This window comes from Balaenoptera ricei, chromosome 16, assembly GCF_028023285.1.
Source record: "Balaenoptera ricei isolate mBalRic1 chromosome 16, mBalRic1.hap2, whole genome shotgun sequence".
In the NCBI taxonomy this organism is placed as follows: Eukaryota; Metazoa; Chordata; class Mammalia; order Artiodactyla; family Balaenopteridae; genus Balaenoptera; species Balaenoptera ricei.
This window is the reverse complement of record NC_082654.1, coordinates 118761725-118787603: the sequence shown is the minus strand read 5'-3', so window position 1 is coordinate 118787603 and position 25879 is coordinate 118761725. Positions and strand designations below refer to the sequence as shown.

Genomic DNA, 25879 nt, shown 5'->3' with positions numbered 1-25879 from the left:
CCTTGACATGACCAGAAACTTTCCCGAGACTTGGCCTCCAGTTACAGAAGGAGTCACCCCCCTGCAATCCCACAGGTGGATGGTTGGGATGCCGACCCTGGGGCGGGGCGAGGCCCCTCGGGCCCTGCGCAGAAAAGGGCGGAGTCACATGCGCGGGTCGGCCAAGCATGGGGTGGGGGGCGCCCTGGCGCAAGGGGGAGGGGGGCGACAGCTCCGGAGGTGGAGGCGGGGAGGCGGCCCAGGGCCCCGCCCGGATGACTCCCGAGCAGGCCGCGGGGCGCGGGGAGGGGGGCAGGAGGGGGGCGGAGTCGGCCCCCCTCCCCCGAGGCTTCACAAAGCGCGCGCGCCAGCCCCGAGCCGCCAAGCTACCGCCACGGGGCCTCCAGCGTCCCCAGGTAGCGCGGGCGGGACCTGCCGGTGGTGCGGGGGCGGGGTTAGGGGGGCTCTCGGCGCACCCCCTGCATCCGCAGACTCGGGGACGCTGGAACTCGTTGCACCCCCCTGCACCCCTGAAAGGGAGGTGACCTGGGTACCTTACACTGACCTCCTGACAGCTGCCCGCTGCACCGAGAGCGCACGGGGCCGCAGAGGGTGCTTGCTTCCAGAAGAATACTGTGGGTGCTTTCTGCACCTGCCTACCAACTGTCCCCCAACACACACACACACTCGCGCAGGCGGGGGCCTGAGGGATTAGAGGGATAGAGTCACGTCAGTCACAAGAGATTAGAATCTGGGCTGGACGTGTCCACGCCGGGGTCTTCAGAAAGTAGGCACAGCATCTGCGGCTCCTGGTGTCCGGCCCTCAGGTGACGCGAGATTGGTTTTTCTCGGTTCCTTAGCTCTGAAAGCCCCCAGCTGTATAACGTTTGGGTCCAGAAGGAAACTTTGATCCACAGAGGCTTTCCTTGTCCTGCTCTCTAACACCTTCTGGTGTCTGGAAGAGGGGCAGACTGGAGGATTCTGAAGAGTTCGAGGTGGGTGTTGAAGGAAGCTTAGTTTTTAAAACGTGTGAGTTTTCAAAAGAAGAAAACAGACTCTCTTAGTTTGAAATAGGTTTTGTTTTTCAATATACGTGTATGCGTTTTCACAGTAACTGGTGCTATCATTAGTGAATCCAGAGGGTATGGATGGCATCATTAGATTTGAAAACTAAGTTCACTGTATAGTTTTAGAAAAATTAACTGCTTCCTTATGTGCCTTTTTATGTGCTGTATTACTGGGATGCATCTTTGCTGGGAATCCTGTCGTATCACCTTGGTGCCTTGTGAGGTTTCCTCTGGTGCTGGCCACCTGACCCGCGACAGAGCCCAATATATTCCCTTTTATAGTTCAGGGTACAAGCCCGTTTCCCAGGCCTCTAGCCTTGGTCTCTAGTGAGAAAAAAAGGCATCAGAAATGTGCTCTTGGCAAGTTTGGGAGCACGGAGGAACGGCGCAGATTTTTTTTTTTTTCCTCATTAAAGTTTTCACGTATTGGCAATTTAGAACCCAAAGCATTGTTTACCACCTATCAGATGCACAGGGAAGTGTAAGGATTAACTAATAAAAGACTTGTAAAATGCTTCCTGAATATAAAATTCCATAAATATGCTAAATAGTAATAATCCACCCATTGTTAAATTTAGGTAGCGGCTTCTGCCATGCATACAGGATGATTTAGAATGCATGTTTCCTGTCAATTAAACAATGAGTCTGGAATAAAATAATGAGTTCAATTCTCATCTTATGAAACTTTGAAATAAAATGTCTCCCATAAGGCACCACTGGCAGGGAATCATAAAGAAAGCAGCATTTCAAAAAGCTATATATATGGAATGGCATTTACCTTATGGCTAGGGGAAAAGGGACCCAGTGAACTTTGAAACTGAGAAATATTCAGCCCTGGTTCAAGTGTGCCTGAACCGTAACTATTCCCTTACGTTTTGGATAAGTCAACAGGGAGGGCAAGCAGGTTTTGTGGGATGGCCTTATAGCTGTCCGCTAAAATCCATGAAATACGCCTCTTGGTATTTGAAGGCTGAAGTTCAATCTGTGGTTTTGTTCATAAACAAAGAAGAAAAGCTTCATAGTTGCCTGGATAAATTATTCATTCTTCCAACGTCATGGGCTTGGTTTTTAAGCATCCTTAACACCAGCAATCATTTTAATATTCTGCAGATAATTGAATTAGTTTGTTCCCAGTGGATTGAGTGACATATTAACATAACATTGTTCTCTTTGCATGTATTTAATAATGAAGTGTATCATTCTTCTGTTTACCAGTCTCCTAGAGTAAAACCTGTTTCTTATATGCTAATTTTAAGTATAAATATTGCTATGGATGGTCTTTTTGGTCTTACGAAGACAACTCTAGATTCCCCACTAGCAGATTAAGGGGTGAGCGAAACCATGAAGTTGAGGATGCTTTTCCTTGATACCTTCCCACTTCCAGTGGCCTCTTCTTCTCATTTCCTTTACTCAGCCTCTCAGACGGATAGACGCTAAACAGACACCAGTCCAGTATTCCAGAACTTCCCCTCTGCCACCTCTCTTCCTTTATCTGCTCTACCTATTTTCCAACAGCTGGCTATGAGTGAAAGCGCACTAGGTGAAAAATCAAGAGAGTCTGCATTTATCAGGCGGCTATGATATACCTACCAGGCACTGTGTGACATTATCTCATTAAATCCCGTTAACGATCTGAGGCAGTAGATGTCATCTGTGTTTCACACAAGAGGAAACTGAAGCTCAGGACCAAGGCACCTAGGCACTTCCTGATACACTGTGATCCCTAAGAGAGGTTCCCCTTCTGGACTGAAGCATGCAAGAGTTCTCCCATTAACTAACTCGCCCCTTGATAAGTCCCTTAAACTCTCTGGGCCTCTGAGTCCCTTACTGTAGTCTCGGATTAAATTATCTCTCAGGGACGGAAGGGACTATTCCAGGATTTTGGCTGCCAAGCACAAAAGCTGCTCCTCCCAGGGGACTCCTGACTATGCTCTCCTCTGCCCTGCCCTTTCCTCCAACCCTATTCCCTCGTTTATCTTTTTTCTTCCTTTAGGTCCAAGAAAATATCATCTACCCCACGAGGCTTTTCCCCGTCATTGCTCAGCCTTCTGTTATTCTCTATCTCATCCTTCGTGATCCTTCAGACCACTGATTACAAACAGTGGTTATTTTATTTATGTGTCAGTTTACATGTGGTGGTTGTTTTATTTTGTTTGTTTATTTTTGGCTGCGTTGGGTCTTCATTGCTGTGTGCGGGCTTTCTCTAGTTGCGGCGAGTGGGGGCTACTCTTCATTGCGGTTGTTTTTGTCTTACCACCCCCATCACTCCCCCACGAGATCATAAGCAGCATGAGGCCGAGAGCTCTTTTTGTCTGTTTTCATTATTTTATTTTCGGGGTCTAGCACCATGACACATGGCTGGTGATCAATAAGTATATGTATGTTGAATGAATAATTGTCTCTTAGAAAGGACATGTGCTGATGGCCAATATATTGTACCTTCCTTGGATAACCTAAATGAGCTATCATCTATCTTATGCTGCTAGAGTAAGTCCAAATTATGAATGGGGACCCAAGGATAGTGATGGAGACAGCGGGGCTACCCTTGGACACCAGGACAAATGGACACAGGCACATGGTCCAACCCCCATATTCTACAGCAGAGAAAACAACCTCAGGATGATAACAGACACTTGAGATTAGAAGATACTTCAGGGACCATCCAATGGTCTAAACCATTGTTTTGTTGACAAGGAGACGAAAGCTCAGAAAAACACAGAACCGAAAGTATAGAACCTATGCCTTCCAACTTCCAGACCAGCACTCTTTTCACCAAGAATCAAAAATCTCAGGGACCGCCCAGTCAGCAGGGGTAGGGAGTGGTGCACAATGCTGCTTTCTTTCAGAAATTCCAAAGATCCTTAGGTTTCCCAGACCGATCCTGGGTAGCAGCATTGGTACACAGCAGAGCACCTTACTTCATATAATCTTATTTTTAAATTTTGTATGGCCTCTATAAACTTCAGTGACTCATTTACTATTTTAATGATCCATCAGGTAGCCTTTTAATACCTATCATTACTTTACCAAGTCAAACACTTGGGAGCTCCGAATGGGAAATCTACAGTGCTGAGCATTTAACACTAGTGTGATAGATTCCAGATACATTTAAAAGATGATTGATATTTTGAACTCCAAATAATGATGGCTTGTTTTTAAGGACAAAAACAACTTTTCACCTCTAACGTAGAGAGCAATCCTTGCTAGAGTATTACATCCCATAAAAAAACAGTCCTTAAACTTTACAGGTCATAAAAATCATCCAAAAGGCTTTTTAAAAACCCAGATAGCTTGGAGCCATTCTGAATTAATAGGTCTGAGATTGGACCCAGACAGCTGCATTTTTAACAGATACCTTCCGTGATTTCTCAGTCGAATGGGCGGAAGATCTCACTTTGAGGTCCAATAATAATTTGGGTATGTTTTGAACTTTCCCAGATTCCTTCTAAGAGGACTTTTTAAACAAAAAATCGATGTGTTTGAATCCAGCAAGTAGAAGAGACGATCAAAATTAGTTTCTTAGGTATTATGGACATCCATTTCCTTATAGTAAAAGCCATATATGTATCATGATTTAGCTACTAGGTTTGATATTGGCCCCAAATCAAGAATGTTCCAAAACATGCTGAATTGGGCGATTGGGATTGACATGTATACACTGATGTGTATAAAACTGATGACTAATAAGAACCTGCAGTATAAAAAAACAAACAAATAAACAAAAAAACAACTAATACTAAACTTTCTTTGGGTTATTTGTATGGAAATATATTAATACAAATGTTTCAGACATTACATGAAATTTCTAAAAATCTTAAAAAAAAAAAAAAAAAAGAATGTTCCAAAATGTTTCTGTTGGACCACAAAAATGAATCAGTAATTAGCAATAAAAGTTGAGGGTTAAGTTTGGTGGAGAAGTAATGAAGCCCCCCATGCCCTCTAGATGATTATATTCCATACAGTTGAGAAATAAGATTAATATCCACGAAACAGTCAAGGACAGCGTTGCAGATCGGGTACAGGAGGCTCGGTTAAATTTGAATTTAAAACACACAACAAGTTATGTTTTAGTATAGGCATATCCCATATAATATTTTTATTTGCTAAATCTGGCCACCTTGCTCGAGAAACATTAGCATTTAATGTCATTAGTTTCCAGAACTGTGTGACTGTGTGTGCCTGTGTGTGTGGTGGTTAAGCTTTAAAAAACTGACAGAAGCTCTGGACATGCTCCTGAGAAAAATGTCCAATGGCACTTTCCAACAGAACTCTCATACGATTCCATGGAGTCCAGGCTGCCAAAGCTCTTGAGGACACCAGGGTCACCAGCCAGCAGAGGCCAGCTGTTCAAGTATTTACTCTGGGCTGGGGAGGCCTGGAAGATGGCTTGGATCAGTGGAATTTGAACAGGGCCTTTAAGAGCAGTAGAATTTAAGCTGGATTGTGGGCTTAAGGGGCTTCTGAAGCTTTAAGAGGAAGCAGGTTCCCATAGGGTTTGAGGGTATTTAGAGAAATTAGCTTGGACAGGTTAAAAAAAAAAAAAAGTCCAGATCATGGACAGCCTTGGATTCTAAAGGGTTTAGGCAGCCTATGTTGGGAAATAGAGTGACCTCATCCGTGGGTCAATTAGGGGAGAAAACATGATCAAACAAAGGGAGATGGTGTGGGGAGACTGCAGGGACCCTGGGCTCCGGAATCAACGGGCCTGGTATAAGCTCCTCCGTTAACAAGCTGGGAAGCCTTCAACATGTGGGCAACTTCTGTGAGCCGCCATCTCTTGAGCTGGGAATTGGGAATAATAATAAAGGCTACTAACGGGGCTGTTGTGAGGATAAAGTGAAGTTGTAGAGTGACTGGCACAGTGCATGATACTGCGTAAATATTCAATCAACGGTACTTGGAACTATGATACGCTACTGCAGCCACTCCTCCTCTTGTTATTGAAGTAGGATTAGCCTCTGAGCAGCCTGCAAGAACGGTTCGGGGAGAGTGAAAGACGAGGAAAATGACTGCTTGATCTAGATTTGAACAAAGCTTTAAAATGTCCCTTTTCCAAGTTGAAATTTCATTATCAAAAATCAGTGAGGGCAGAAACAAGTTAGTAAAATCATGTTTGTACTTTTGACTGAGAATTTTTTTTACCATTTTTTTTAAATCAAAGTATAGTTACTTTACAATGTTGTGTCAGTTTCAGGGGTATAGCAAAGTGATTCAGATATTTTATATATATATATATATTTTTTTTAAATATTCTTTTCCATCATAGGTTATTACAAGATATTGAATATAGTTCCCTGTGCTATACAGTAGGTGCTTGTCTATCTATTTGATATACAGTAGTGTGTAAATGTTAATCCCAAACTCCTAATTTATCTCCTCTCCTCCCCGCTATCCCTTTTGGTAACCATAAATTCGTTTTCTATTTGACTGAGAATTTTAAAATAAATACATTCAAACTCTTCATTACTTCTCCTAAGGGAGGGTGTATTACAGATAACCCAAATAATTTACTCTGATCCAAAGTCAAATAACCTTTTTTTTTTTTAAACCTGTTACTCTTAATAGCAGCTTTTGCTGTCTTACTTGTTTTGTTTTGGCTAGTATTTAAATTAATTTGCACACAGTGAGCTCAGACTAATCATTCAGAATGTTGTTCCCCAAAGCCTTTTAAGCAGCAAGGCAGATGAGTTTATCAGCTAGAACTCACAAAACCACCTCCCTTCACAGAGCTAACTGGTAACGGTGGAGGTGGTATCGTTGGAGGCTCTGGAGTCAGGCTTCCTAGGTACCAAACCCTGCTGGCTCCTCCCACTAGCTCTGTGACCAGGCAGGTCATTTTGCTTCTTTAAACCTCAGTTTCTCCCTATCTGTACACCAGAAGTAGTCGCAGCCTTCACCTCGAAGGCCGTGAGCATGGTGGTCTCACATAGTACCGGGCACACTTTGACTATCACAGAGAACTCTGTGACCTCAGTCTTGTCTTCATCTCACCAGTACATTATTTCTTTAACATATTTATAAACAGTTTAATTCAGGAAAACAGCTAATAATGTGGGAGATACTTACAATCTTCAGTCACATCTTAATTTATTGATTTACACAGCCAGGGCTGTGTAGGGCATTTTCCAAGCCACAGAGTACGGTGTCCTTATTTCAAAGAATTTTTAACCCCAATTTTCATTACGTGTTCCTTTCTCCTCCTCATCCATCTTCAACTTTTATAGCATGATTGGTGGCTTGCTAAAGAGCTTTGGGTTTCAAGCTGTACATGAAAGCATCTGGGCCCTAGAATTTACTTGGCTCATAAACCTATGTTACAGAACAATACAAGATCGGTTTAAGGTACATGATGGTTACATGTACAGCAGTTATATTTTATTTGGCCTGTGCTGAACACCTTGAGGGCATCTCCCACAGTGCCTTCAAGATGGTAGACTCAATTATTTATCGAGTGAATTTCATGTATAATAAAATACATGGCACTCTTTTTCTGAAAATACCTTTCCCTCACATTAGGAAATCTAACTTTTTAAAAAAAAGAAAACGAAAACAAGGAAAAGATATCTAACCTTCACACAGATCATTAGTCTGATATTTCTAGACTGAAGCACTAAACATGAATTTGAAGAGTGAATTTGGAGAACGACCATTCCTTTTTTGTAGAAGAGAGATGGATTACAACAAGCCTGTATCTCCATGAGGGTGTTTGCATTAGCTGGCCTCTCTCTGGAATGCTCTTCCCTCCAATCTTGCTTGGCTCAGCTAAGGTTACACCTCCTCAGAGAGGTCTTCCCTGACCATCCAATCTCATTCATTTTCTATTACATTACTTTGTTTTATTCATTACAGTACATTACCATCCACTTATTTCACATTGTTTTTTCATTGCCTTCCCTCATCCCCACTGGACCAGGAGTACCCTGAGGTCAGAGGTCAAGTCTACATGTTTCGGCTGTTTTCTGAGTAACTATTACAGTGCTAGGTGCTTAGTAGGTAGTCAGTAAATATTTTGTCACTTAGTTGAGTGTCAGAAGACCAAGATCTGGTCTTCCAGGGTTATTCCACTGCAAAGGAGTAATTTTTAATCTTTTGGGCCTAATTCACCTTTCAGAATTGGATTAAAATGAAACTCCTCCATAATAAAAATTTATATGCACAAACTTTTGCATATAATTTGAGAGTCCATGGACCTCAGGCTAGGAATTCCAGCTCTAAAAGTGTATGTATAAATATTAAGAAAACTTAACTGAAATATTGAGCTAAATACCACAAAAAATTTTAATTACTATGAACACCAGTGTCCTAATGTTCATTTATGGTAATGAATTATGTGTTGCCTTGGGAAAATTCTGCAACCCTCCAAAGGGGGAAAAAAAAGCTGTCTATAAATGTTGTATATTTTATTTATATACTGGAAAGGAGTTAAAGCTTACAGAGAAAGGCTAATAAAAATACATACCGTAGAGCAATATAAAATATATTTCAAAAAGGTAGGAAAAAAATGAGCCACAGGAAAATAAAAATAAGGCTAGAAATGTTAAGATAGGGCCAGGAGAGAGAATCATACTCAAAACTTTTTTTTTTTTTTCCCCCCTAGGGTGAAATGTGACAAGAGGTGCATTAGAGTCATAGGAATGGGGCTGTTCTCCCTTATCTGCTACCAAGACTGGCTGATTCAGGACAGTCCTCGCTATTTTCTTGCCTCAGTCTCCTCATCAATCCAATTCAGGGCTGGGTTTAATGGCTCCGTTGTCAATCTTTTTTTTTTTTTTTAATTTTTTAATTTTATTTATTTTTTTATACAGCAGGGTCTTATTAGTCATCCATTTTATACACATCAGTTTATACATGTCAATCCCAATCTCCCAGTTTATCACACCACCACCCCACCCTCTGCCACTTTCCCCCCTTGGTGTCCATATGTTTGTTCTCTGCATCTGTGTCTCAATTTCTGCCCTGCAAACCGGTTCATCTGTACCACCTTTCTAGGTTCCACATACATGTGTTAATATACGATATTTGTTTTTCTCTTTCTGACTTACTTCACTCTGTATGACAGTCTCTAGATCCATCCACGTCTCAACAAATGACCCAATTTTGTTCCTTTGCATGGCTGAGTAATATTCCACTCTATATATGTACCACATCTTCTTTATCCATTTGTCTGTCGATGGGCATTTAGGTTGCTTCCATGACCTGGCTATTGTAAACAGTGCTGTAATGAACATTAGGGTGCGTGTGTCTTTTTGAATTATGGTTTTCTCTGGGTATACGCCCAGTAGTGGGATTGCTGGATCATACGGTAATTCTATTTTTAGTTTTTTAAGGAACCTCCATACTGTTCTCCATAGTGGCTGTATCAATTTACATTCCCACCAACAGTGCAAGAGGGTTCCCTTTTCTCCACACCCTCTCCAGCATTTGTTGTTTCTAGATTTTCTGATGATGCCCATTCTAACCATACTCAAAACTTATGCCATGAAATTCAATACTCTTGCCAGAAGACAGTAACAAATTTTATTCTCAGTGTTTTAGCAGCCAATGCAAAGGAGAAAAAAGTAATCAGTTATGCCTTGCAGAGGGTCATATCTTATATATACGTATATATGATTATATGTATATGTATTTAACAGCACACTGCTGCTTGAAAGAAGGAAGCTTGAGTGCAGGAATAAGGAACAGAGATTACGTTTCCAGTGTTTGTTTTTGGTAAGTGCCCTTATACCTGAGCCTGAAATAACCTATAGTAAAATGTTCAAAAAGAACGAGCACTGTGAATGTTTATAATCAAGATTTGACGGCTCTCTGTAATTTTTGTGAGCAGCAGGCCTGGCAGAAAGAGGCTTTGTTTGGCCAGTAAGACCCTCCTAGAACTCAAGGGTGGACGGATGGGGGGAAGAGACAAGGGAGACAAAGGTTCTTCTCCGTTTTCTTACAGCCCCAGCAGTCCTGCAGCATTCCACCCCTCCTGCTGGTGCACACAAGTTAAATACAACACCTGGAGCTTCCACGCCCCTCTAAGGGGTGTGCACCTAGGACGCTAACGTACGTTCTTCCAGCTAACCTTAGTTTCCTTGAATAGCAGTCCATCTGGGACTCCTATGCCTTCTCTTCGAGAGAGCAAATACAATAACTAGCTTCTCAGAACATTATGTGGGTTTGTGGCATTCTCTGAGGGGCTATAAATGGATCACACTGACAGCTTTATTTGTCATTCTTAAATGGAATGTGTTTTTCCCCCTTTGTGTTAAATCGAAATCAGATGGCATTTCTTATTTCAATGTGGAATGTTTTTACTCTCATAAATTGCAAAAGTACATTCACAGCTGATACTGTTCTAATTGACAAAATTTGTGTTTCATTATTGGTGGGGGTGGGTCCTGTATTTGGAATGTAACTGAGGGAAGACAACTTAGGCAACATTTTCGTTTTGCCTATTTATTGAGATCCTGATACAGTTGATAGAATTCTGTCACCATATGGAAGCAGAGACAGTTATAGTGCATGTAATGACATGGATTTTAGAAGCAAGGATATAAAAAGGTATGCCCAGCAGAATAGCCACAATCCAGAGACATCAACGTTTTTGAAATCTCGTCTCTCCTTTGCCTCCCCAGCTCGTCTCTGGTCCTATTCTTCTCTTCTCTTCCTGCCCTTACAATGGCTCTGGTTCAATATATGCAGTGACAAAAATGGCAGGAGTAGGGTTAGAAAGTACTACCTTCATATCTTAGTATATTTTTATGTGCTAAAACCACTTGCTTTTCAGCCCAGATAAACTTTTCCCTTAAAAAATCCGTATCATTCCCATCCACCCATTGCTGAATCTGGGTGCGAAAGGAAGCCCTCCTACTTTGATTTCTTAAATCCATCAAAAGCCTTCAGTGCTCTTGTTACTAATCTCAATACTGTGTTTATCTTTAGAATTTTTAAACACTGGGCTATGGGTACATTTTTCTTGCTGAATTTATATCGGGGTTTATTTTCATGTTCATTTCATACAGTCATGTTTTCAATAAAGCTGTCTTTAGTGAGTACCTACTATGTGCCAGACACTGTTAGGATGCAATGAACTGCATCAGGTATTCTCTGCCCACATTTGGCCTACAGGCTGGTGGGGAAGACAAACAGTAAAAGAATCACCCAAGTAGGTTTGAAATTGCAGCTGTTCTAAATGCTACAAAGGAGAGACACAAGATTCTAGAAAATGAGATCTATATGATGTACAGACTAGGAGTACAGGCAGAAAGCATGATATATGGGACAGCCAAAATGTAAGGAAAGCAGAAGACAGCAGGGGCAACGTGAGAGACAAGGAAAGCCAAGTGGCCGAAGGACAGGGAGCAAGATAAACAACGTGAATCTGAGGACGTAATCAGGAGCCATCACCATGAAAGGCTTCTGAGCCATAGCAAAGCACATCCCTTTAACCTAGCACCAATAAAAAGGTTGGTTTGGGGGGGCGTTTTTGAGGGGGAGGATTATAGTCAGTCACATCATCAATTGTGTATTTCAAAAAAGTATTTCTGGCTACAATGCAGAGTACTGGTTGGCCGGGGGCAAAAGTTATGTAGACCAACTGAACGTTTTGAGCAGAGAGATACTGGTAGCTTGACTTAGGGGAGGAAGGATGAATTCTAAGGGGTCAGTGGATTCCAGAGATGTGCAGGAGGTGAAACTGACAGGTCACCTTCTGCAGTGTTTATGCAGAGCCCACGAGAAAGTGTCAGGGAACACTGGCAGAAGAGCAAGTCTGTGAAGACAAATTTGTAAGTTCAGTGTTGGACATGCTGTGTTTCAGGTGGCTTGCAGTCATCACAGGGCAGAGCAAGCAGACATGAGATTACGGGTGTGGAGCTGGTCAGAAAGCTCTGGGATCCGAACCAGAGATAGAAACTTGTGATTCAACTTCACATTCACTGGTCTGGATATGATCGACAGGATCCACAGGTGGAGATGATGCCACAGAAAGGGTATAAAGTTAGTGATGGGAGAGAATGCTACGACCAAAGCCTTGAGGAATTCAAATCCATCATGGCCATGTAGTGAAGGAAGAGCCTGCTGAGGGTGAGAGGGGGAGCACCAAGAGAAAGAAGGAAACCCAGGAGACTGCTGGTTCGTGGGGCAAGGAAACAAGGATTTCCTTTTGAGAAGGTGGGAGTGGTCAGTTGCCTTGACTGTGGAAGACTGACAAAGGAGACATTTGTTTTGAATTAAAATAAAGACAAATTGGAGATTGGTTCAAGATGGCAGAGTAGAAGGACATGCTCTCACTCCCTCTTTCGATAACACTGGAATCACACCTAACTGCTGAACAATCATCGAGGGGAAGACACTGGAACTCACCAAAAAAGATACTCCACATACAAAGACAAAGGAAAAGCCGCAATGAGATGGTAGGAGGGGCGCTATCACAATAAAATCAAATCCCATAACTGCTGGGTGGGTGACTCACAAACTGGACAACACTCTTACCACAGAAGCCCACCCACTGGAGTGAAGGTTCTGAGCCACACGTCAGGCTTCCCAACCTGGGGGTCTGGCAACGGGAGGAGGAATTCCTAGCGAATCAGACTTTGAAGGCTAGCGGGATTTGATTGCAGGACTTCGGCATGACTGGGGGAAACAGAGACTCCACTCTTGGAGGGCACACACAAAGTAGTGTGCGCATGGGGACCCAGGGGAAGGAGCAGTGACCCCAGGGGAGACTCAACCAGACCTACCTGTTAGTGCTGGAGGGTCTCCTGCAGAGGCGGGGAGCAGTCATGGCTTACCAAGGGAAAAGGACACTGGCAGCAGAAGTTCTGAGAAGTACTCCTTGGCGTGAGCCCTCCGAGAGTCCGCCATCAGCCCCACCAGAGAGCCCGGGGAAGGCTCCAGTGTTGGGTCGCCTCAGGCCAAACAACCAACAGGGAGGGAACACAGCCCCAACCATCAGCAGACAAGCGGATTTAAGTTTTACTGAGCTCTGCCCACCAGAGCAACAGCAAGCTCTATCCACCACCAGTCCCTCCCATCAGGAAACTTCCACAAGCCTCTTAGAGAGCCTCATCCACCAGAGGGCAGACAGCAGAGGCAAGAAGAAGTAGAATCCAGCATCCTGTGGAACAAAAACCACATACACAGAAAGATAAACAAGATGAAAAGGCAGTTATGTACCAGATGAAGGAACAAGATAAAACCCCAGAAATACATCTAAATGAAATGCAGATAGGCAATCTTCCAGAAAAAGAATTCAGAATAATGATAGTGAAGATGATCCACGACCTCGGAAAAAGAATGAAGGCAAAGATGGAGAAGATGCAAGAAATGTTTAACAAACATCTAGAAGAATTAAAGAACAAATAAACAGAGAGGAACAATATAATAACTAAAATGAAAAATACACTAGAAGGAATCAATAGCAAAATAACTGAGGCAGAAGAACGGATAAGTGACCTGGAAGACAGAATGGTGGAATTTGTTGCTGCGGAACAGAATAAAGAAAAAAGAATGAAAAGAAATGAAGACAGCCTAAGAGACCTCTGGGACAACATTAAACGCAACAACATTCGCATTATAGGGGTCCCAGAAGGAGAAGAGAGAGAGAAAGGACCCGAGAAAATATTTCAAGAGATTACAGTCGAAAACTTCCCTAACATGGGAAAGGAAATGGCCACCCAAGTCCAGGAAGCGCAGAGAGTCCCATACAGGATAAACCCAAGGAGAAACACTCCGAGAAACACTGTAATCAAACTGTCGAAAATTACAGACAAAGAAAAATATGGAAAGCAGCAAGGGAAAAACGACAAATAACATACAAGGGAACTCCCATAAGGTTAACAGCTGATTTCTCAGCAGAAACTCTACAAGCCAGAAGGGAGTGGCATGATATACTTAAAGTGATGAAAGGGAAAACCTACAACCAAGATTACTCTACCCAGCAAGGATCTCATTCAGATTCAATGGAGAAATCAAAAGCTTTACATACAGACAAGCAAAAGCTAAGAGAATTCAGCACCACCAAACCAGCTCTACAACAAATGCAAAAGGAACTTCTCTAAGTGGGAAACACAAGAGAAGAAAAGGGCCTACAAAAACAAACCCAAAACAATTTAGAAAATGGTAATAGGAACATACATATCGATAATTACCTTAAACATGAATGGATTAAATGCTCCAACCAAAAGACACAGGCTTGCTGAATGGATACAAAAACAAGGCCCATATATATGCTGTCTACAAGAGACCCACTTCAGACCTAGGGACACACACAGACTGAAAGTGAGGGGATGGAAAAAGATGTTCCATGCAAATGGAAATCAAAAGAAAGCTGGAGTAGCAATACTCATATCAGATAAAATAGACTTTAAAATAAAGAATGTTACAAGAGACAAGGAAGGACACTATGTAACGATCAAGGGATCAATCCAAGAAGAAGATATAACAATTATAAATATATATGCACCCAACATAGGAGCACCTCAGTACATAAGACAATGGCTAACAGCTCTAAAAGAGGAAATCGACAATAACACAGTAATAGTGGGGGACTTTAACACATCACTTACACCAATGGACAGATCATCCAAACATAAAATTAATAAGGAAACAGAAGCTTTAAATGACAAAATAGACCAGATAGATTTAATTGATATTTATAGGATATTCCATCCAAAAACAGCAGATTACACTTTCTTCTCAAGTGCGCATGGAACATTCTCCAGCATCTTGGGTCACAAATCAAGCCTCAGTAAATTTAAGAAAATTGAAATCATATCAAGCATCTTTTCTGACCACAACGCTATGAGATTAGAAATGAATTACAGGGAAAAAAATGTAAAAAACACAAACACATGGAGGCTAAACAATACGTTACTAAATAACCAAGGATTTCTTCACTGAAGAAATCAAAGAGGAAATCAAAAAATACCTAGAAACAAATGACAATGAAAACACGATGATCCAAAACCTATGGGATGCAGCAAAAGCAGTTCTAAGAGGGAAGTTTATACCTATACAAGCCTACCTCAAGAAACAAGAAAAATCTCAAGTAAACAATCTAATGTTACACCTAAATCAACTAGAGAAAGAAGAACAAACAAAACCCAAAGTTAGCAGAAGGAAAGAAATCATAAAGATCAGAGCAGAAATAAATGAAATAGAAACAAAGAAAACAACAGCAAAGATCAATAAAACTAAAAGCTGGTTCTTTGAGAAGATAAACAAAATTGATAAACCATTAGCCAGACTCATCAAGAAAAAGAGGGAGAGGACTCAAATCAATAAAATTAGAAATGAAAAAGGAGAAGTTACAACTGACACTGCAGAAATACAAAGCAACCTAAGAGGCTACTCCAAGCAACTGTATGCCAATCAAATGGACAACCTGGAAGAAATGGACAAATTCTTAGAAAGGTATAACCTTCCAAGACTGAACCAGGAAGAAAAAGAAAATATGAACAGACCAATCACAAGGAATGAAATTGAAACTGTGATCAAAAATCTTCCAACAAACAAAAGTCCAGGACCAGATGGCTTCACAGGTGAATTCTATCAAACATTTAGAGAAGAGCCAACACCCACCCTTCTCAAACTCTTCCAAAAAATTGCAGAGGAAGGAACACTCCCAAACTCATTCTATGAGGCCACCATCACCCTGATACCAAAACCAGACAAAGATACTACAAAAAAAGAAAATTACAGACCAATATCACTGATGAATATAGATGCAAAAATCCTCAACAAAATACTAGCAAACAGAATCCAACAACACATTAAAAGGATCACACACCATGATCAAGTGGGATTTATCCCAGGGATGCAGGATTCTTCAATATACACAAATCAATCAATGTGATACACCATATTAACAAATTGAAGAAGAAAAACCATATGATCATTCAATAGATGCAGAAAAAGCTTTTGACAAAATTCAACACCCATTTATGATAAAAACTCTCCAGAAAGTGGGCATAGAGGGAACCTACCTCAACATAATAAAGGCCATATACGACAAACCCACAGCCAACATCATTCTCAATGGTGAAAAACTGAAAGCATTTCCTCTAAGATCAGGAACAAGACAAGGATGTCCACTCTCACCACTATTATTCAGCACAGTTTTGGAAGTCCTAGCCATGGCAATCGGAGAAGAAAAAGAAATAAAAGGAATACAAATTGGAAAAGAAAAAGTAAAACTGTCACTGTTTGCAGATGACATGACACTATACATAGAGAATCCTAAAGATGCCACCAGAAAACTACTAGAGCTAATCAATGAATCTGGTAAAGCTGCAGGATACAAAATTAATGCACAGAAACCTCTTGCATTCCTATACACTAATGATGAAAAATCTGAAAGAGAAATTATGGAAACACTCCCATTTATCATTGCAACAAAAAGAATAAAATACCTAGGAATAAACCTACCTCAGGAGACAAAAGACCTGTATGCAGAAAACTATAAGACACTGATGAAAGAAATTAAAGATGATACCAACAGACAGAGAGATATACCATGTTCTTGGATTGGAAGAATCAATATTGTGAAAATGACTATACTACCCAAAGCAATCTACAGATTCAGTGCAATCCCTATCAAATTACCAATGGCATCTTTTACAGAACTAGAACAAAGAATCTTAAAATTTGTATGGAGACACAAAAGACCCCGAATAGCCAACGCAGTCTTGAGGGGAAAATATGGAGCTGGAGGAATCAGGCTCCCTGAGTTCAGACTATACTACAAAGCTACAGTAATCTAGACAATATGGTACTGGCACAAAAACAGAAATACAGATCAATAGAACAGGATAGAAAGCCCAGAGATAAACCCATGCACCTATGGCCAACTAATCTATGACAAAGGAGGCAAGGATATACAATGGAGAAAAGACAGTGTCTTCAATAAGTGGTGCTGGGAAAACTGGACAGCTACATGTAAAAGAATGAAATTAGAACACTCCCTAACACCATACACAAAAGTAAACTCAAAATGGATTAGAGACCTAAATATAAGACCAGACACCATAAAACTCATAGAGGAAAACATAGGAAGAACACTCTTTGACATAAATCACAGCAAGATCTTTTCTGATCCACCTCCTAGAGTAATGGAAATAAAAACAAAAATAAACAAATGGCACGTAATGAAACTTACAAGCTTTTGCAAAGCAAAGGAAACTACAAACAAGACGAAAAGACAACTGTCAGAATGGGAAAAAATATTTGCAAACGAATCAATGCACAAAGGATTAATCTCCAAAATATATAAATAGCTCATGCAGCTCAATATCAAAAAAACAAACAACCCAATCCAAAAATGGGCAGAAGACCTAAATAGACATTTCTCCAAAGAGGACATACAGATGGCCAAGAAGCACATGAAAAGCTGCTCAACATCACTAATTATTAGAGAAATGCAAATCAAAACTACAATGAGGTATCACCTCACACCAGTTAGAATGGGCATCACCAGAAAATCTACAAACAACAAATGCTGGAGAGGGTGTGGAGAAAAGGGAACCCTCTTGCACTGTTGGTGGCGATGTAAATTGATACAGCCACTATGGAGAACAGTATGGAGGTTCCTTAAAGAACTAAAAATAGAATTACCATATGACCCAGCAATCCCACTACTGGGCATATACCCAGAGAAAACCATAATTCAAAAAGACACATGCACCCCAATGTACATTGCAGCACTATTTACAATAGCCAGGTCATGGAAGCAACCTAAATGCCCATCAACAGACAAATGGATAAAGAAGAGGTGGTACATATATACAGTGTAATATTACTCAGCCATAAAAAGGAACAAAATTGGGTCATTTGTAGAGATGTGGATGGACCTAGAGACTGTCATACAGAGTGAATTAAATGAGAAAGAGAAAAACAAATATCGTATATTAACGCATATATGTGGAACCTAGATAATGGTACAGATGAACCAGTTTGCAGAGCAGAAACTGAGACACAGAAGTAGAGAACAAACATATGGACACCAAGGGGGGAAAGCGGTAGGGAGTGGGGGTGGTGGTGGGATGAACTGGGAGATTGGGATTGACACGTATACACTGATGTGTATAAAATGGATGACTACAAAGAAAAAAATAAAGAGAAATTACTAAATGATATGTCTGGGAAACAGACCTGTAACTGGTTCTGAATGTGGTCATGCGTGTTTGAGACTATTTCACATGTTCATATTTTACACATACCTTAAGAAGATGTTCGGGAGCAGGTGTGATAGAGAGGAAAGCCATTCTGACATGTTGGCAACCACGAGAGAGAGTGGAACTGGGTGGAATCTGTGCACAGAACAGTCTGAGGTTCTGGGGATGTGAAGTGGAGAGAAAATCTGACCCTGACACCAGGGAATTCTATGAGCTGCCTGTTCACCCGCCCGATGGTGCTCTTGTGAGCAGGGTAAATAAACCGAATGTTCATGAAGCAGTGCCTGACTCATCTCACCCACTTGCTAGCATTGCTGTGGTGGGGGAGGAGGCCATGGGCGGAGACACTGCCGAGTACATTCTCCGCAACTTCTGTGGCATGAGCTGCAGCCTCAACTTCCCTCCCTGCCCCTGGGCAACACCAACCTGTGAGCCCACCCAGAGGGAAAGGAGTGGAAGGCTGTATCTCAGCACAGTGAGCACCGTGGTAAGGCAGAGGTCAGACTGAAGTGGTGTGAGCTGCAGACTGGAAGGTAAGGAAAGAAAGATGAGCATCGGAAATTATTTACAGCAGTGCGGCTATAAAGGGGAAGAGAGAGATTGGAGGCCAACTGGAGAGAGATAAGTGGATGAGTCACCACTTATTCATTCAAGAAATAGGAAACTATCTTATATGCGTCAGGCAACAGGACAGGGACCAGGAAGACATTTTCTATCCCTAATGGGAGATAGGATGTACACAATTACTTGATTTTTATAAATTGATCAAACACATTTGTTAAAATAATGAAGAGAGAAAAGTAACACTTCTACCTCTATCTGGGTTTTTTTTTTCTGAAATGGTGTCCGTAACCCTATGTTCAGAGCTTTTCATGGTGCCAATTGACTTTAAAAAAACAATCTTATCGCCTATTATTTATATGGTACCCACAATATTCAAGCATAAAGTATTACACCAGGGCAGTTAGAAATGTGAATAAAGCAGGGTTTTCCTAGCTAGATTATAAGCTTTCTGAGAGCTCTTCACGATGCTGTATTTACAGCTATCAAAAATAAAGCCACAACTGCTACTTTTAAAAGAATGAAATTAGAACACTCCCTAACACCATACACAAAAATAAACTCAAAATGGATTAAAGACCTAAGTGTAAGTCCAGACACTATAAAACTCTTAGAGGAAAACACAGGCAGAACACTCTATGACATAAATCACAGCAAGATCCTTTCTGACCCACCTCCTAGGGAAATGGAAATAAAAACAAAAATAAACAAATGGGACCTAATGAAACTTAAAAGCTTTTGCACAGCAAAGGAAACCATAAAACAAGATGAAAAGATAATCCTCAGAATGGGAGAAAATATTTGCAAATGAAGCAACTGACAAAGTATTAATCTCCAAAATTTACAAGCAGCTCATGCAGCTCAATGCCAAAAAAACAAACAACCCAATCCAAAAATGGGCAGAAGACCTAAATAGACATTTCTCCAAAGAAGATACACAGATTGCCAACAAACACATGAAAGGATGCTCAACATCACTAATTAGAGAAATGTAAATCAAAACTATAATAAGGTATCACCTCACACAGGTCAGAATGGCCATCATCAAAAAATCTACAAACAATAAATGCTGGAGAAGGTGCAGAGAAAGGGAACCCTCTTGCACTGTTGGTGGGAATGTAAATTGATACAGCCACTATGGAGGTTCCTTAAAAAACTAAAAATAGAACTACCATACAACCCAGCAATCACACTACTGGGCATATACCCTGAGAAAACCATAATTCAAAAAGAGTCATGTACCACAATGTTCATTGCAGCACTATTTACAATAGCCAGGACATGGAATCAACCTAAGTTGTCCATCGACAGATGAATGGATAAAGAAGATGTGGCACATATATACAATGGAATATTACTCAGCCATAAAAAGAAATGAAATTGAGTTATTTGTAGTGAGGTGGATGGACCTAGAGTCTGTCATACAGAGTGAAGTAAGTCAGAAAGAGAAAAACAAATACAGTATGGTAACACATATATACGGAATCTAAGAAAAAAAAAAAAAAGGGCCATGAAGAACCTAGTGGCAAGACGGGAATAAAGACACAGACCTACTAGAGAATGGACTTGAGGACACGGGGAGGGGGAAGGGTAAGTAAGCTGGGACAAAGTGAGAGAGTGTCATGGACATATATACACTACCAAATGTAAAATAGATAGCTAGTGGGAAGCAGCCGCATAGCACAGGGAGATCAGCTCGGTGCTTTGTGACCACCTAGAGGGGTGGGATGGGGAGGGTGGGAGGGAGGGAGATACAAGAGGGAAGAGATATGGGAACATATTGTATATGTGTAGCTGATTCACTTTGTTATAGGGCAGAAGCTAACACACCATTGTGAGGCAATTATACTTCAATAAAGATGTTTAAAAAAAAAAAAGAAAAGTAAGGTGTGATCCTAACATTTACAGCTACATAATGAATGCTTGAAACATGCCTTTTGTTTAATTTCAACAGCTACTTTTATTGCATTGTTTTCTTTGGTTTTGAAGTTTCACATGATGACAATACATATAAAAACTATGTCTAAGTGTTTTATAATACTTCTATTAAAAGTCTGTCATTTATGTTCAATATTCCTTATATGAATATTCTGAATCGAATTCCTCTTAAAAGTGTCAGGAAAAAGGAAAAAAAAAAAAAAAAAGAAGATGTGGCACATAAATACAATGGAATATTACTCAGCCATAAAAAGAAACAAAATTGAGTTATTTGTAGTGAGGTGGATGGACCTAGAGACTGTCATACAGAGTGAAGTAAGTCAGAAAGAGAAAAACAAATACCATATGCTATCACATATATATCTAAAAATCTAAAAAAAAAAAAATGGTTCTGAAGAACCTAGGGGCAGGACAGGAATAAACACGCAGACATAGAGAATGGACATGAGGACATAGGGAGGCGGAAGGGTAAGCTGGGACAAAGTGAGAGAGTGGCATGGACATACATACACTACGAAATGTAAAATAGATAGCTAGTATAGGAAGCAGCCGCATAGCACAGGGAGATCAGCTCGGTGCTCTGTGACCACCTAGAGGGGTGGGATAGGGGAGGGTGGGAGGGAGAAGCAAGAGGGAGGAGATATGGGGATATATGTATACGTATAGATGATTCACTTTGTTACACAACAGAAACTAACACACCATTGTAAAGCAATTATACTCCAATAAAGATGTTAAAAAAATAATAATAATCTAATGGAAGATGAAGACCCTCCGTGAAGTGACAGGGAAAGAGAAAATAGGACTTCACATGATGGTGACTGTTGAGGATTTAAATTGACATGTCCATATTAAATTACTACTAAGCATAAGGTAATATAAATTTCCTTAGCAGTGAAAAGACCAAAACCAATTTCGATTTGAAAAAAGAATTCAGATGACAAAAATATAGAATTGTATAATACAATCTGATACTTAATAAATATTGTAATTGCTCTATAAAATAAATAAATAAATAAATAAATAAAGCCAGAGTACTATAAATGTGATTCTTGTAGTGAGGGTACAGTTAAGGATCCTTGGGTTTGTAGAGGAGGGTACAATGGATTCTACACAAGAATTCAGGAAGATCCCTGAAAGAGGTGGTATTTGAACTGGTTGTTAAGAGAGGAGCATTTCATAGGCAGAAAGCTAGTAACCAAAGTCACGGAGGCAGGAAACAGCTTTTGGGGAGGGGGGCACAGAGAGGGGAAATGGCTTAGTAGGACTAGAAAGGTTCTGTGAAAAGTGGTAAATGTATTGATCTCAGCTATCGGCAAGTTCTGCTGAGAAGGTTTAGACTTGATCCTACAGGGACTGGAGAGCTGTTTGAAGTTTTCAAGCAAGTGGGGAAGCGTGAGGTTTAGGAAGAAAACTAGGATCCATCCCGAAATCTGCAAAATGATGGCTACTGGAAGCAGGGGTACATGAGATTGGAGCCCACCGCCTGGATGGGGGATGGTGGAGGCTGGGTGAGTTTTTGATCACCAACGGCCTTGGACATGTAAAAGGGAAGTGAAGTTTGTGCGCCAAGTGGCCATAGTCAGGCAGGTATGTTTTGCGTGGAGGTGCGGTGATGACACCAAGGGTTCAAGCCACAGAGGGTGACAATGCCACTGACGTTAGGCACAAAAAAGAAGAGCAAATTCAGGAGAGGATGGGGATGAGAATTCAGCCTGGAGAAGCATCAAAAAAGACAATTTAAGGTGGGAGTGTGAATGAAATTGCTGCCAAGTGGAGAGGCTTCAGGAAGGTCCACATTTAAGGGGAAGAAGAAGAAGAGCCAAAAGAGGAAAATTGAGAGGTGTTTCCTGTAAGATTGGAAATGAGGTTTCAAGGAAGTCAGGAAAACATCTGGATTTCAAGGAAGAGCTCCATGCTGTGGTTTGTTTCATTTACATTATAATCACGCGGTTGTATCTTTTCCCTTTCTCATCCTTTCCCTTTGGAATGGCCTCACAAAATGGGCTGTGCGGCGGTCAGTACTGTATTACGTCTGCGTTCATTATCTTTGCAGCTCTACCACCTGTTTATTCATGAACAGTGCGACTGGCCTAGAGTCATGAGCAATCAGTGACTTCCTTCAGAAACTATCCTCACTGCTGACAACATGACTTAAGGAGCTCCTTGTGTGTTTGTTAGGAAGGCACAGCAAGGGAGGAGAGCTGGATGATTTGTTAACTGGGAGTGAGGTGGGCTTACATTTAGGATTTCCCTAATTCAAGCTTCAGGTTTGTCTCTAGGAGTAATACAGTTTTCACAGCAGTAATAACTACCTCCAAGCAAAAGTACTCTTTTGCCCTTCCGTTTTCATGGCAGGTAGCCAGCTCTACTCTTGTCAAATGCGATAGCCCATTTTATCTCAGTGTCCCTGTATCGTGTTTTACATGTAAGAATTTTCTATGAATTTCGTATCAAGAGGATAAAATACTTGGCTTCTTTGGGGGAAGTGATGTATTTTCTCCCTTCTAATAATAGGAGATTAAAAAGAAATTATGTTTTCCTTTTTCCTAAATTACCAAGAAATTCAAATCCAAATTGTAACTTCAATCATCTCAAGTGTTGACCAACGTAGGTAGTATATACACTTCTTCCTTTTTTACTCTCAACCTTATTTTCTTATGTTTATTCATATTTCTTCATTTTTCTTTTTGGAAGCCACCTCAAATCCTTATGATAGAGTCAGAGCAGAAATAAGTGAAATCGTTTTACTGTTAACTAAATGTCCTTCTACACATTGTCTCATCTGTTCATCAGAGCAGTCCATCGAATAGCTGGCATGAGTACTCCCACAAGAGAGACGAAGGAACTGAGCCTGGGTGGAGTTAAGGACCTTCACTTCACCCAGACAAATACCAAATGGGATGTGTACGGCCCCCGGTCTCCTTTCTTTAATGGCGGTAGTCATTTCAGCCTTTCTTGCTCCAACTTTTGTGGGCACCGAGTTGATCTGTAAACAGCATACGGTTGGCTGGGATAGCTCTCGTTCCGACGGGAAACAATCACTGACGTAACAAACTATTATTCCTTGTAAAGTTTTCTTCTTGATGATAAAACATTCCACGCTTGTATCTCCTACCCAGGTTTTATAACTACCCAGCAGCACATGAAAGAGGCCTCTTTCAGCAAGTATTCTTGATTAAGTCATGAAAATGGAATTGAAGCTCATCCTTCCCCTTCATGTGGTAAGTAACTACTACTATGGGTCGTTCTAATCCTCGCACAATATTCAAAAAGAAATGGAAATACTTCTTGTGTGAACATGGCATAACTTCTAGTATCTAGATCTGTCTTCAGAATGTTTCATAAAAGAGGGGAATTTCAATTTTTTAGTTCAGTTGTGGTTTTTATCAATGCTACATATGTTTTACATGGTTTAGAATTTTAGTCATTTTGATCTACTCATATGTAGACCTACGTATGAGTTTTGATCGTTCAATTAACATAATTCTTCTATTCACTTTATAAACACTTTTGAGATTCCTTAGTGAGTGGCATCTGCGCAGAAAACTGACATGTGGACGCTGAAAAGCCATGGCCACATACAAGAAAGATTTCCAAATGCCAGATTGCTGTGCAGTGGTACTTCTCTTCATCCCAGACGCCCTAGTTGGAAGCATCCACCCCTTTGGGCCTGGACACTGACTGTCTTTAATTGGAAAAACTTAGTATCACTTTGCAAGTGATTAGAACTGAGTCATCTGAAGCGAGCGAAATTGGCTTTTGAGGAAAGGGCTATATTATTGAGTTCTCACCAGTGCATTGTGCCTAAAGGACTTAACATGACTTGAAACAGTTCACTCTCCTCTGCCGACACTCACAAAATCATTTATTTTCACTCTTCGTTGTATTTTATTTTTCTTTATGGGTTCTAATGCATATTGAAAAGAAAAATTCTGTCTATATGTAGAGATGTGAATATTGCAAAATTACATTTATTCTAATGAATTAGGGATGTGGGCATATTTGAATTTGTGGGAAGGATGAATTATAGATAACTGTTAAACAAATGTGGCTTTATTACTTTAAACTACATATAGCAACTTCAACAAAACATTATAAAACAGAAATCCTTAAGGAGACCTGTTATAATAAATCATATGAACATTTTGTTATTAGCATATAGATTGGGTGTATGTAGGAGCTTGTAAAGTGCCTGAGGTTCACTGAAAATAGCTTATTCTGTGTCTAAAAGTGTACATAAGACTGGAAATAAATGTTTAAAACACCATATGTTATCTACCTATAAATAAAATGTTTGCAAAAGAAAGGTAAACGTCAGCCCAGCTCATGATCAAATTATCAAAAGATTTTAAATTTATTGAAGTCCTAAATTAATGAGATATTACCATGTGTGCATAAATAATCTAAAGAATAAAATTTGCTGATCCTTCTCTCATATGGGTATTTGTGCTAATGAATCAGGATCCTATTTACACGATTAGTCCCCAAAGTAATTGCTTATTTGAAGAAGTTCTGTCTTATGGGCTTTCAGTTAATTAAATCCATTTGCATTTTATGCACACATTTTAAATTCTCAAGTCCCGTTTTTCATAAGCCAGATTCAAATATGTTCATGTGATAATACCTCTCATTAAGGCATTAGTCTTTCATTTTTAAAGGAACTTTCAGAATAGCCATATGCATAAAATGTTTATTAATGAAATCCAATCAATATTTTAGAGAAGTCAACCAATTAAATGTTTTCTTACTTTAAATTTTCCTATTTGTAATGGTGATTGCCATGCTGAATATACCTTCAATTTCTAATTTTTCGGTTAGTTTCATTTATTCAGGTTTTTTTCCCTGCTTTCGTTCTGCATGGCAGTTTTTAACTTCTAATAATGCCATGGGATTATAAGCATCCCTTTCCTAAAGAGTCGCTTTTTCAAAGTATGTGCATATTAACTGACTGATCTTGCCAACCCAACTGGGAGATCACTAAAGTATAGAGAAAAACTTTTCTAATACTGAAGAACAAAGTATAGTCATTCACAAAGTTAGGTACGTTTTAAAAGGCATAGTTTGCTTAAGGTTTTCAAATATTTGAGAAGTTGGGAATTAAAGTACACAAGTGATAAAAAAAAAAAAATTGTAAATGCCTTCATTAGATCCAAACTATAGTAATCTCGCGGTGCT

The 25879-nt window shown here is 40.4% G+C and overlaps 1 long non-coding RNA gene across 1 annotated transcript; it reads left to right on the top strand.

The window, feature by feature from the left end:
• On the top strand, positions 1-24470 carry LOC132350935 (uncharacterized). Its single transcript, XR_009498055.1, has 4 exons — positions 1-75; positions 840-974; positions 23824-23925; positions 24220-24470. It is a non-coding gene; the product is annotated as an uncharacterized LOC132350935 (long non-coding RNA).
• The last annotated feature ends 1409 nt before the right edge of the window (positions 24471-25879 follow it).